Genomic DNA, 12,016 nt, shown 5'->3' with positions numbered 1-12,016 from the left:
GTTTTTTTTAAAGACAAAATTCTCTTGAAAAGTTAATCAATACTATTAATAATAAACCACTTAACTTTTCAGTCTTAGTGATGTTTTGTTTTAAAAATTAAATTTGTTTTAAAAGTCCTCATGTAAACCAGTCAGACACAAATGAAACTTTTTATAATGGACTTCTCAAATCCTTTTAATAACTATGTTTTTCCTTGGGATGAAAATAGCATTACTATGATAATATTAAGTGTCCTTATTTTTGTTAAAATTAGCTCTTTTTAAGATTGTTATTAGCAAACTTTGGTTTTTATTAGTGTGCTAAAGCCAGATAGAAATATGATACTTTAAAATTATGTTTTAATTTCCTATGAACTATTTTATAGTGAAAAACTATTTTGCATTAAGTATTCATATGCTCAAATTCCATAGTAATCTGTAGTCCCCAATGGAAATTTGTGCTCCAAGATTTTGAAAATTTTAATTAAATTTACATAAAAAATATAATTTTAATCACTAGGCTCTTCCTCATCACTGAAATAGTTGCTTCTCTTTATACTTGGGCATCTTGAATCATCTGATGTTGAGGGGCCTCCTGAACTGGGTTTCTTTTCTCTCTGCCGCACCCTCGGCACCAAGCCGCAGCGAGGTGGCGCTGTCCGCGTTGTAAAACGACGGAAAGGAGGTCTGTGCTCCCCGGAGCGAAGCCCCCAGCACCCCCAGTGTGCGCAGCGACAGAGATGTTGCCCAGCATGCTGTTTTTTGTTGCATTAACCTATATATCTAATAAGAGCCTTAAAACAAATTATGCCTTTACTATTACTTAAATACAAATGTAAAGAATTACACTATACTAACATTCCTCAGATAAGAGGAAGCAAGAGGAAGCAAGAGGAAACAAGAGGAAGCAAGTAGGTTTCACTGATAACCACTAACCTTTGTTCTCCTTAAGAACAGAACATTGAAAAATAGTAATGGATAACTACCCACGTTTGCAAACTTGAAAACCTTTGTTCTCCTTAAGAGCAAGATATTGAGAAGTAGTAACGGATAACTACTCACGCCCACAAACTTAAAATGTAACCTGTAAAGGTCAGCAAGTTGTAAAAAAAAACTTTGTGTAACCTGTAATGCTTTGTGTAAAATGTATAAATACCAACTTCTGAACTCAGTAAAACGCAGCTGCATACTCCACCAAGTGCTGTGTGGCAGACTGTCATTCCTGCGTCGACCTTTCAACCAACCTGACTCCGTTTCCCTGCTTTCCCTCGGACTGAAGCCCACCGACAGGGTGGTCCGCGGCATCTCTCTCTCCCTTTCCTTCCTTCCTTCCTTTCCCCCACCCTCCCTCCCTCCCTTCCTACCTTGCTCTTGCTCAGGCTGGTCTGGAACCTGTGAGCTCGGGCATGGGTTTCCATTTTCTTTGCTCTTCTTCAGTTTTGGATTGCTGGAATGCGATGGCCTGATTGAGGCTGTCAAAAGCAGGGTCTTCCCTTTCATCTTCACTTTCCTCTACTACCCCAATTTCTTCATTTGGTTCAGAAATTTTCTTTCTTTTTTTTTTTTTTTTTTCCTTTCTTCTTTGGAGGTTCAGGTTCTCCAAGCATATTTTTAGGACAGGCATAACTTAAATATCTACTTTCCCCACATTCATAACAATTAGATTTATCAAAGCAGTTTCACCTTCAGATGAACTCAGTGGCTTTTCTATTGTCAATAGCAATGTTGCTTTTATCATTCTACCAAATAATTGTTTGTTGTTTTTTGCCCTGGTACAGTTTTGTGCAGAGTCTTTATCCAAAAATAAAACAAACACAACTCCTTTTACTCTTTCTCTTATCTTTATCTTTCATTATAGTAACCTTTACTACTTTGCTGTACTTGGAAAATATCCTGTATAAGTCACTATATGTCAGAAAAAGGGCAAGTTGGACACATACACTGTACTTGGAGCCAATCCACTGCTCATTTCTCCAGCTGGGAGCAGGTCCAGGAAACCAGAAGAGCATGAGCCCTTGGCTCCCCTTGGGGTTCAACCTGGATTCTTCTCTGTCTCTTGCATGGCCTTAGCATCACGGGTCCTGGAAGGGGTCGGGTGCAGAGCAGAGATCCAAGTCACAGTGGTGCATTTTCCTGGCCTTCCAAATTTTTGGCTTTTGAATGATGTGTGTGACTATTACTAAATGCTACTTATCTGTCCCTTTATTTCTTACTCAGAAAATTTACTGAGGTTTTCACAATTTTGGACCTCTGATAATGAAAAAGAACTTAATTGTGTCCGTAATTGCACATGGTGCCTGGAATCCTCCTTGCCCTTTATTAGGACTACCATATGTCAACCAGTATGTCTTCTCAGCACAGTAGGTTTTCTTTGAGGAGGGAGGAAGAAAAACACATCCCTCCAGCATGTACATTAACATCATTGTGATAGATAGATAGATAGATAGATAGATAGATAGATAGATAGATAGATAGATACATAGATTTCTCTGGTCTTGGTGCATGGTTCCTGGGAGTAAATTTCTAAACCTTTGGGATACTTCCATCACTAGGGAAATCCCAAAAGTTTAGAAGTATAAGGTGGGCTCTTGAACCACACCTGAAATTAAACTGAGGAGATGAATCAAGGTATGGACTGGTTATACCAAAAAGACCAAGTGTTAAGCCACATAGTATTAGCCTGACATCTTGACTTCCATGCAGGAGACTGAGGCAGGAGACTGATTTTCAGCACATGGCCAAGGATTCAGTTAACCATGCCTGCACCATGAAACATTTATGAAAACTCCAGAAACTGACTATCAGGTGCGCTTCCTTGTTGGTGAACACACAGATATTGTGGTGGGCGACACATCTGGATTTCATGGGGAAAGAATACGGAAGCTCTGTGCTGACGACCCTCTCAGACCTTGACATACATGTTTCTTCCTTTGACCAATCCTGATTTGTACACTTTATCATATAATGGTAATTGTAAGTATGTTGCTGAACTGAGTTTTCTAAATTGTTCGAGCAAATTATCAAACCTGAGATGGTTCTGGGAATCCCCAAAGTTGTAGCCAGTTGATCAGAAAGCGCAGCTGGAGGAAGACAAAAGAGTCCTTAAAGTTGTGGTTAGCATCTCATGAAGTGAGCTCAGTATGGTTGCAGACTTGTGCTAACTCTGGGTGTTCAGTGTCAGAATTGCATTGCATGTTGCAGCCTTTCCATTTATTTCTACCCAGAATTCTCCTTTTCATTCTGGAAGTGCTGCCTAAAAGCCTCTGAGAAGCCAGACTCTAAACTTTGTAAAATAGTATTACTTGTCAGCTGAATGACATGATTCTCTGTATTCTGATCACCAGTGCTATGCTCTTCATTGTGTGAGACACAGACAGTTATAGTGGTTTGGGGAGAGAGTATAGCTCAGTGAAAACAGGATGAGACCACATGTTAAGAGATGAGATTTCTCAAAATAACTCTATCACTAACAAGATTTGTGGGCTTAGAAAGAATTATAAATCATTCTAGACCTGTTTGTTCTTTCAAAAAATAAGATAGTTGGACTAAATAACCTTTAACATTCCTGGTAGCTCTTAGGTAGGAAGAGTCTTTGATTTTCAATGCCTCAGTTTCCTAGTCAGCAAATGGGACTCAATCTCACTGAAACTCATGCAACTATGATAAAAAATAACTGAACCATTTTTCCCTGTAGGAAAGAAGTAGACTTTTTCCTTCCCGAATATGTTATGATTCTTTCAAAATTTCCGTAGAAATATTGCCAAAATATAGTAAGACTACTTTTAATAGAAAGCATTTCTTTCCTTAGCATCCATCATAGAGGCAAAATGGTATTTACACAGAGAGAAGCAGAGACAATGTCAGTATTTGATTTCTGCTTGGATATAATTTTAAAAATTAAGATATAATGCCAGTTTTAGTTAAAATATATTTGTAATAGGTGTTATGATACCTGTTTACTGACTGAATATATGCATTTAATTCTGTTTTGCTTTGTTTAATAGCCTTCATCTCAACTCTGGCTTTTTTGAGGGAAATTATTTGTATCCATGCATTAGGCCAAGCATGAATCAGGAGGCCCAGTCATACAATAATCCACATGTAACACTGAACACTGTGGGAAAGGAACTATGGACATGGAAGTTAGTCAAGCAGACCCATTTTGTGTCCTAGTTGTACCATATACCAACAATGTGACCTTCAACAACTTACACTAACTTTTTAAACCTCAGTTTGGAAAAGTTAGTACAAGTTTTCTACTTTGCAGGACTGTAAAATATTGTTATGTTTAGTAAAATGATTAAAACATATTACTCGATGGATATATTACAACTGTTTTGGGGGTGATGATGAGATCCCAATTTTTATGTTAGCTTCAACTTTTTCTATCAAATGAGTACTTTGGACTAGTTAATTGCTAAAGACAAACTCTTCTTTAAGATTCTGATTTGTAATTTTTTTTCTTCTTCATCGACATTCTGTTACCACCCCACCCCATTAGTATAAATCACAGGGTCACGTTATGTAATTTGAAGCTTCTGTTATTTCATGAAAAGTAAATCATTTAACTCAGACTATTTCACCTTTGGTGTTCCATTATAATTCTGACAGAGTGGTAGAGTAGTATAATAGGTGCTTTGACTTTAATTTCTTGACATACTCCTCCCCATCATATTTAAAGACATTCACATTCTCTGACCTGTCTTCCTTTCCGGGACATATTGCCACATCGTCTAAAAGTAATGAAAGTAGTAGGCCCATTATATTGTGGTGAAACAATATTAATTTCAAATGAAGCTTCCTAACCTTAGTAATTTGCCCAAGATTTGGTCAAGAACTACTGTAGGAACAGGAAATTTTCTTGCAAGAATTTTCTTGGCATACCAGTTAAACAGAAATTCCAAAGACTCACATTCAGTAGGTGTATAATATTGTGTTAAATAAAATATTCATGTGAAAATGTAGCTTTAACCCTCAGATTGACTGGGGTATAATAATGGACTTTGGAAGTGAATATAAAAACAAAATTTAGTTAGATAACATTTACTTTTTTGGTTTTAAAATTAATGATTTATGCATTTAGATTCACATTCAAAAATGTCATAGATATATGTACCATACAAATCATTAGAACTATAGTCTATCTTGCAGATAATTGAACTTTGGATATTTTCATTTCTAATGCAGAGATAGTCACATAAATTGGAGGGATAAAGAATAAGAATGGGATTTTCTAATTAATGGCCAATTTAATTAGACATTGCTCTGCCTAGGGTTCTAAATAGAGTTTTTTGTTTTTTCAGAAAGAACTTTGCATGCCTTTAAAATATCTATCTCAATAAAATAAAATAAAATAAAATAAAATCTCTGCTTCAGGGCATGATCATTAGAGGGCAAAAATAAAAATCCTCATCATTAAAATGGTTGAGAAGGGAGACAAAGTGGGGGAAAAAATCATTCACTTAAACAGCTAATCTTGGATCAATTAGAAAAAAAATCCTGCGATTAAAATTTCCTATTTGCTAAGGAAAGCGTTAGATAAAGATACCACTTTTTCAGAAGAGCCAAATGGTTGTTCGAGAGCTCCAACTCTACATTTTCTGTGTAGCAATTTTCAAGACTTTTCTTGGCATATCCTCATCTTCTCACTACAGATTTGATTTTTATGGAGCTCAAATTTTCTTTCTATTGAACTTCTGTTGCATTGTAATCTCAGAATAAGATTTATTATAGTACAAATCTTCTGCTAAGTGGAAGGCTGAGCCTGCAAAATGACTTTTGATAGCACAGTTGAGAAGAGGCAAACTTTTAGGCAAATAAATATTTTTGTAATATTAGCTGCTAAAAATCATAACAGAAGTTTCCTTTACTAATAAGAATTTAATGGCCAATTAAAGCTCATTGCAAGAAGGAGAATGCAAATAACAATATGATATATTTGATAAAAATGCTGCATACTTTGGCCTGTCACCAAAATGCGGTTTCAAATAAAAAACGAAAAAAATATGAAATTAGATTTACTTTTAGGTTATGATAAAAATCTTAGAAATGGGCCACATTTTAATTTCACTTACAACTCACTGGGTATGTATTGCAAAGTCATAATTTAAAGGCAACGTGTAACTAATTCCAATTGACTTCTGTGTGTGCCTATTTCCCAAATGCATTGTTGAACAATTCATCAACTACCAGAGTTTTATTTTCCTTTATTATTCATCTCTTCTACATTAATTATTTAAGGTAACTTATTGGTCTTTACTGCATATTTTTTAGGTATAGAAACAAGCTGTGAATCTTCCCAGTGGGCAGGTGGACACATTCCTGGCCAACTCCAATCCTTTTTTTTTACTGGATTTCTCAATGTCTGTTTCCTCGGGCACTAACATATCACACTAAATGTCTGTATCTGGCTGTCACATTTCTTCCTATCCCCAGTGTTACTGGTGCCTTCTAACTACATAATGAACAATGGGAGTGGGTGAATAAGGAATAAGAAATCTTTTAATATTCTCTGGTCAAAGAGTTAGGAAGGTTATTCTTAATCTGTAAGCTGTCACTCCAATAAATCCTACAAGCAGTATGTTTATTTTAAATATTTTAATCATAGATATTCATTAAAATGTGACTGGTGTTATACTTGGTGATCAGGGCATAACTCAGTCAGAAGTCCTATAAATCTTCTGTTATAAAACATAGGAAAGGAGCAAGACAAAATTCATAGGTGAATAATTTCATGTATGAACATTCATTTTTTATGTAGAGATGTGCAGGAATGGATGCGGAAAAAAGAAGATGTATATCTACCATGCAAGAGATATATTAAAAGCAGGCCATCAAAACACAAAGAGATGTTATCTTGGGTGGCATTATTCAAATCAGAAATATCTTTATTTTATATAAATCATAGATGGACATATTACTCTTTAATCTAGCTTATAACATTCATTATTAGTTGAAATGTTTCCTTTGTATGTTTCTTGATTGTATTCCGATCTCTTCCAATTAATGTAAGCTTTTTGATGGAAGGCTTTGTCTGCTTTGTATGTGGCTGTATACCAAGGTGTTAGGACAGTGTCTTGCCCCTTCTAGAGCTCAATGAATATCTGGAGGCTGACTAATAGTGAATTCTTATTATTATACTCTTTCTAATGGGACACCACTGATGCTAATATTTATTTATATAACACTTCACAATATTTTTTGCTACTTTTTAAACCTGCAGCGACACTGGGGCTTGAGATATGTATTATCTTTCTCAATTGAAAAGACAGGGGGTATAAGTAGTCAAAAGATCTAGAACTGGAATTGAATCTAAGTTTCTTCCCCAAATAGCTTGTGCTTATGTGCTCTTTCACATAGGATCTGATTTTAGGAGACTTCAGCTCTGCTGTTCTGGTTTCTGTTTAATACTGGTCAAAGATTGAATGCATTCCACAGGACTAATCAGTTCACTGATGAAAACAAAAGAGATGGAAAAACATGATCTAATAACTAAGTCACTGGTCTGACAGCTAACACAGTTTGCGACGATTTACCAAAACAAATAAATTATTAAATTATTCTGGAAAGTTCTATCAATAATATTTGAAAGAGCATCTATGAACTAACAGCAAGATACATTCAAGTAATGATTACTATTTATTACTATAGTATTTTTATACATGACTAAGCCATTGCGTAGGACTTAAAAAATTCAAACTGACTTTTAAAATTTTCATTGCAAAAACTGATTACTGAAATTTAATGATGGAGTAAATGTTTACTTAACTCTATGAGGGAGTATTTTTATCTCCAATATGTAAGAGAGATTCAAAGCAAATAATGTCTTCACATTGAAAAATTTATTTTCTACATGCTAATTCAAGTATGTGTGCATTTTGCCTAGCAGACTAGGATGAACACAAAACTGGTAGAAAATTTGAAAACCTAGACAAAGCAACTCAACAGGGGATTTCACATGAGACATAATCTGGTTACAAAATTAATAACTAATGTCAGGGGTTTGCTATTTTTTTTTTTTTTTTGCAGTTTTTGGCCATGGCTGGGTTTGAACCCACCACCTCTGGCACGTGGGGCTGGTGCCCTACTCCTTTGAGCCACAAGTGCCGCCTGGGTTTGCTATTTCTTATGTCTAAAAGGCAATAATGTATTCTGTGTGTCATTAGTTTATGGGAAATTTGCTAATACAGGGTGTCTATAAAATTTTGTATACAATTTCAAATAGCCAACTATTTTGGACTATTATGGACACACGTATAAGATTTTACCATTCTTGTGTACATATATTCACAAGGGTTGCAGAGTTAAATAATAAGCTTATAAACAACAAAATTTCTTTTTTTCTCCTATAATTTATCAACTATTATTTCTTTACAATGATAAATTTTGATTAAAAAGAACAAGCTATTATTAAGTTGGACGAATCAGCACACTTCAAACATACCCCAGAGACAGATATGCTGTATTAACCTTTTGGGGGGCATACAAATATGAACATTTTAAAAGTGAAATCATAACTTTGGAATCCAAATTTAGAGCTTAGGTAAAATAAACCCCTAGAAATTCAAGACTGGAATGGCTGTTATTCATATAAAGTTTTTACTAAATTATCTCACTCACTTTTATTTCTCTAGTTCAAGATTTATCCATTTTCTATTTCATATCCTATTATTTATCCCAAAGCACTAAGCTGGGATGATTTTATGAAAAGACAACTGGGTGACTGTCTAAGTATCACAATTGATGCCTGTTGCTTGACATGGAAAGGACATTAAAAAGTACTTTAGTTCAAATCTCTGTTGAAAGAATTATGACTCATAGTGGTGAGAACTCATTACGAAGAGAGAATCTGTTCTTTTTTTTCAATAAACACTTTGAGAAATTATTTATTCATTTTTTAAATTCTGATAACTTTTTTCTTGATCTCTGAAAAATATGAGCATTTTCCTGGGAGTCATGAGTAACAAAGGAAAGGAAGGAATGATCCTTTCGTAAATAGAGTACAACATGATTAGACCTGCATTTAGAATTAAAGTCACTGGACTATTTAAGAAAATGTGTGAGCAATTATTGAATGGAGTATCAGTAAGGAGTACTGAAGATGGAAGAGGGAGAGAAAAACTTCACATTTATCAAAATTTTTGCTGAAGGCTGGTCCTAGGCAATATTCTCATTTGGGAACTCAGCCCAATTCAAAGCAGTTTAAAAATGAGAAGTGCACTTAAGAAACGTAAAGGATTATTTTTCCTGCACACTAATAAACAAAAGTCAAATAGTTTGCCCTAAGCACATTAAGCGTTTTACACGTAGTCTATGTGATTTTATCAGCAATGGCAATAGCGTGTGTGAAATAAGGAAACTAAAAATACACAGTTTAATTCCTCCTGACCCATTGCATTAATGTACACAGCTATGATTTAATAATAATAATAAAAAATTCTTCCTGACCTCATAAAATGTTCCAATACTTTAGGCTTTAGCAATGTTTCCAGAGAAAAGGAATTTGTTTTTACCAGTGGGTTTAATTAGTATAAAATACTATTCATATAATATTCACCAGCTGTAGGTCATACAATCATTTTTTTCTGTGAATTGATAAAATAGGCTCTTGGTTAATATTTTTGGACCAATTATTCTTATTTTATTATATTTTTGAAAGTGAATTTCAGCAGTTTTATGGGGAGCAGTAAAATGTTGCCATGTTCATCTCCTCATTTCAGTGTCGTGCTTCAAGGCTGATCTTTTAAAGTAAGTTTTAATGATTTATCATCGTTTTTCACTTAGTTATTTATCTTACACTTTAAGGATAAGTATTATTATAGTTACTGGTAAAAAGAGAAAGAAAAGAATGATATTGATGCTTGAGTGATAAACTCTATCTGAAAGACCTGCCAGGGGTCCTCAAACTACAGCCCGCGGGCCAGATGCAGCGGTGTGTTTATTCCCATTTTGTTTTTTACTTCAAAATAAGATGTGTGAAGTATGCATAGGAATTTGTTCATAGTTGTTTTTTTTTTTTTAAATATAGTCCAGCCCTCCAACGGTCTGAGGGACAGTGAAATGGCTTCCTGTTTAAAAGTTTGAGGACCCCTGAGATGGTTATCCATCTCTTAACATCCACACCTAACCACACAAATCATGATCAGCTCTTTGTAGGTACGTTACAAACATAGTAATTTAGTCATGCTGATTTTCATTTAAACCACTGAAGCCTTGTGTAGTTTCAAGTAGAAACTTCTGTGGTATTAGAATAACATCAAGGACTGGATATTATAGCTGTGTTCTCAGCCAGATAAACTGTAGTTAGTTATATTCAAGGATAAATACATCAACTTCGTGTTCCACCACCCAATTCATTGGTTGTTTGATCATCTGAAACAATATTTTTTTAAAAGATAAAGTTTCCTTAATGAAGACAGTACTCAGTAGCTCTACAAACACATATTAAGAGGAATACAGAAAAACCTGTTGATCTTTCTGATTGTTAATAAACATTATTCATAGCAAATACACATGAAAAATGAACTGGAGTTATTTTTTTGAATTTTACTTTGGCAATATTTTCACGTTCACAGAATTATTTGGCAAGGTACTTAGTAAAGTATCTCAAGAATGGAGGAAAAGGTATCCAATGTACTCAGCCCTACTATGAAACTAATTTATGGCTTTCACATGAAAGCTATAACCCAGTTGCAACCTAAGAATAGGGGGAAGGGGGAGTGAGAGGGGAGGAAGGGTGGAGGATGGGCTGAGGGAGGGTGATAGGTGGGATTACACCTGTGGTGCATCTTACAAGAGTACATGTGAAACTTAGTAAATGTAGAATATAAATGTCTTAACACAATAACTAAGAAAATGCCAGGAAAGCTATATTAACCAGTGTGAAGAAAATGTGTCAAACGGTCTGTAAAACCAGTGTATGGTGCCCCATGATCACATTAATGTACACAGGTGTGATTTAATAATAATAAAAAAGAAAGAATTATTTGGCAAGATATGACTTGATGTCTAGGTTCTCAACTCCATGTTTGTGTGGTGAAAAAAAAAATGTCTAGGTTCTCAACTCTCACCAATGTTTGTGCGGTGAAAAAAAAAAATCTATAATTCGTTTTTAACCAGACTTTTCCCCAATAAAGTCCACAGGTACCAGTCAAATTTGGTAATTCTTGGGAAGGTCCACCGGGTTTTGTGAAATGCTCATGCATTTATTAAACACTTAAGTTCCTCACTTTTATATACCTATTAGTTTGGCTGCTTGTGTAACTGTTTATCTTTTTATACTAAATTCTTGAGAACAAGAGTATTCTTGTTGACATCTTTTAAACTGTTGCTGTCCCGTAGGGGTTCAAAGCAGTGAAGCAAGAAATTGAGTTGAGAGGGTGGAGGGGGACTTTTGACAATATCAGCAGCAAACTCTTCTGTGCTAATCATCAGACACAGCCTTAGAGATTCTGGGTAATCACTATGCCTCTTTTGATGTCTCTGTTAACCTAAAGGAGTTGGCCAAAAGAATCCACAGTTGTCAATCAAAAAAAAAAAATCAGACATTTAATCTATGTTGTCAATACCTGCATACTATTCAATAAGCAAACAATCATTTTAACTTTCTCTTTTTCAATAAACCAACTGGCTGGAAATAAAGTAAACATAAATGTGTTCAGAAATGAAGTACTGTGTTTACAGACTACTATCTTAGAATGGAGAACCCAATAAATGAACACTAGGGAGCTTCATACATAAACATCTAAGGGCACATGTACACCATTACAATGCCAAGAATCTTACTTTTTTATTATGTATTTTTATATAAGCAGTTATTCATTCTACTTTATCTTTTTTTTTTAAGTCTATATAATGAGTTCTCTTGTAGATTGCATAAGATACAATTGAGGGTATAGCAAGATTCCTGACCTCATAGAGTTTATAATCTAATGAAGTAATAAGACATGACATTAAAATCAATAAATGCTGAACACACAAATAGTGACAACAATGAAGACCGAGGTCTGATTTGCAGAGTCACTAAAGAGAATCGACA

At 34.7% G+C, this 12,016-nt stretch overlaps 1 pseudogene; it reads right to left on the bottom strand.

Moving 5' to 3' along the window:
• Positions 1 to 488: 488 nt before the first annotated feature.
• LOC128568116 (zinc finger CCHC-type and RNA-binding motif-containing protein 1-like) lies at positions 489 to 1,948 on the bottom strand (annotated as a pseudogene).
• Between the last annotated feature and the right edge of the window lie 10,068 nt (positions 1,949 to 12,016).

The sequence above is a fragment of the Nycticebus coucang genome, chromosome 16, assembly GCF_027406575.1.
Source record: "Nycticebus coucang isolate mNycCou1 chromosome 16, mNycCou1.pri, whole genome shotgun sequence".
In the NCBI taxonomy this organism is placed as follows: domain Eukaryota; kingdom Metazoa; phylum Chordata; class Mammalia; order Primates; family Lorisidae; genus Nycticebus; species Nycticebus coucang.
The sequence above is the reverse complement of the archived record's forward strand: the minus strand, read 5'-3'. Positions and strand labels throughout refer to the sequence as shown.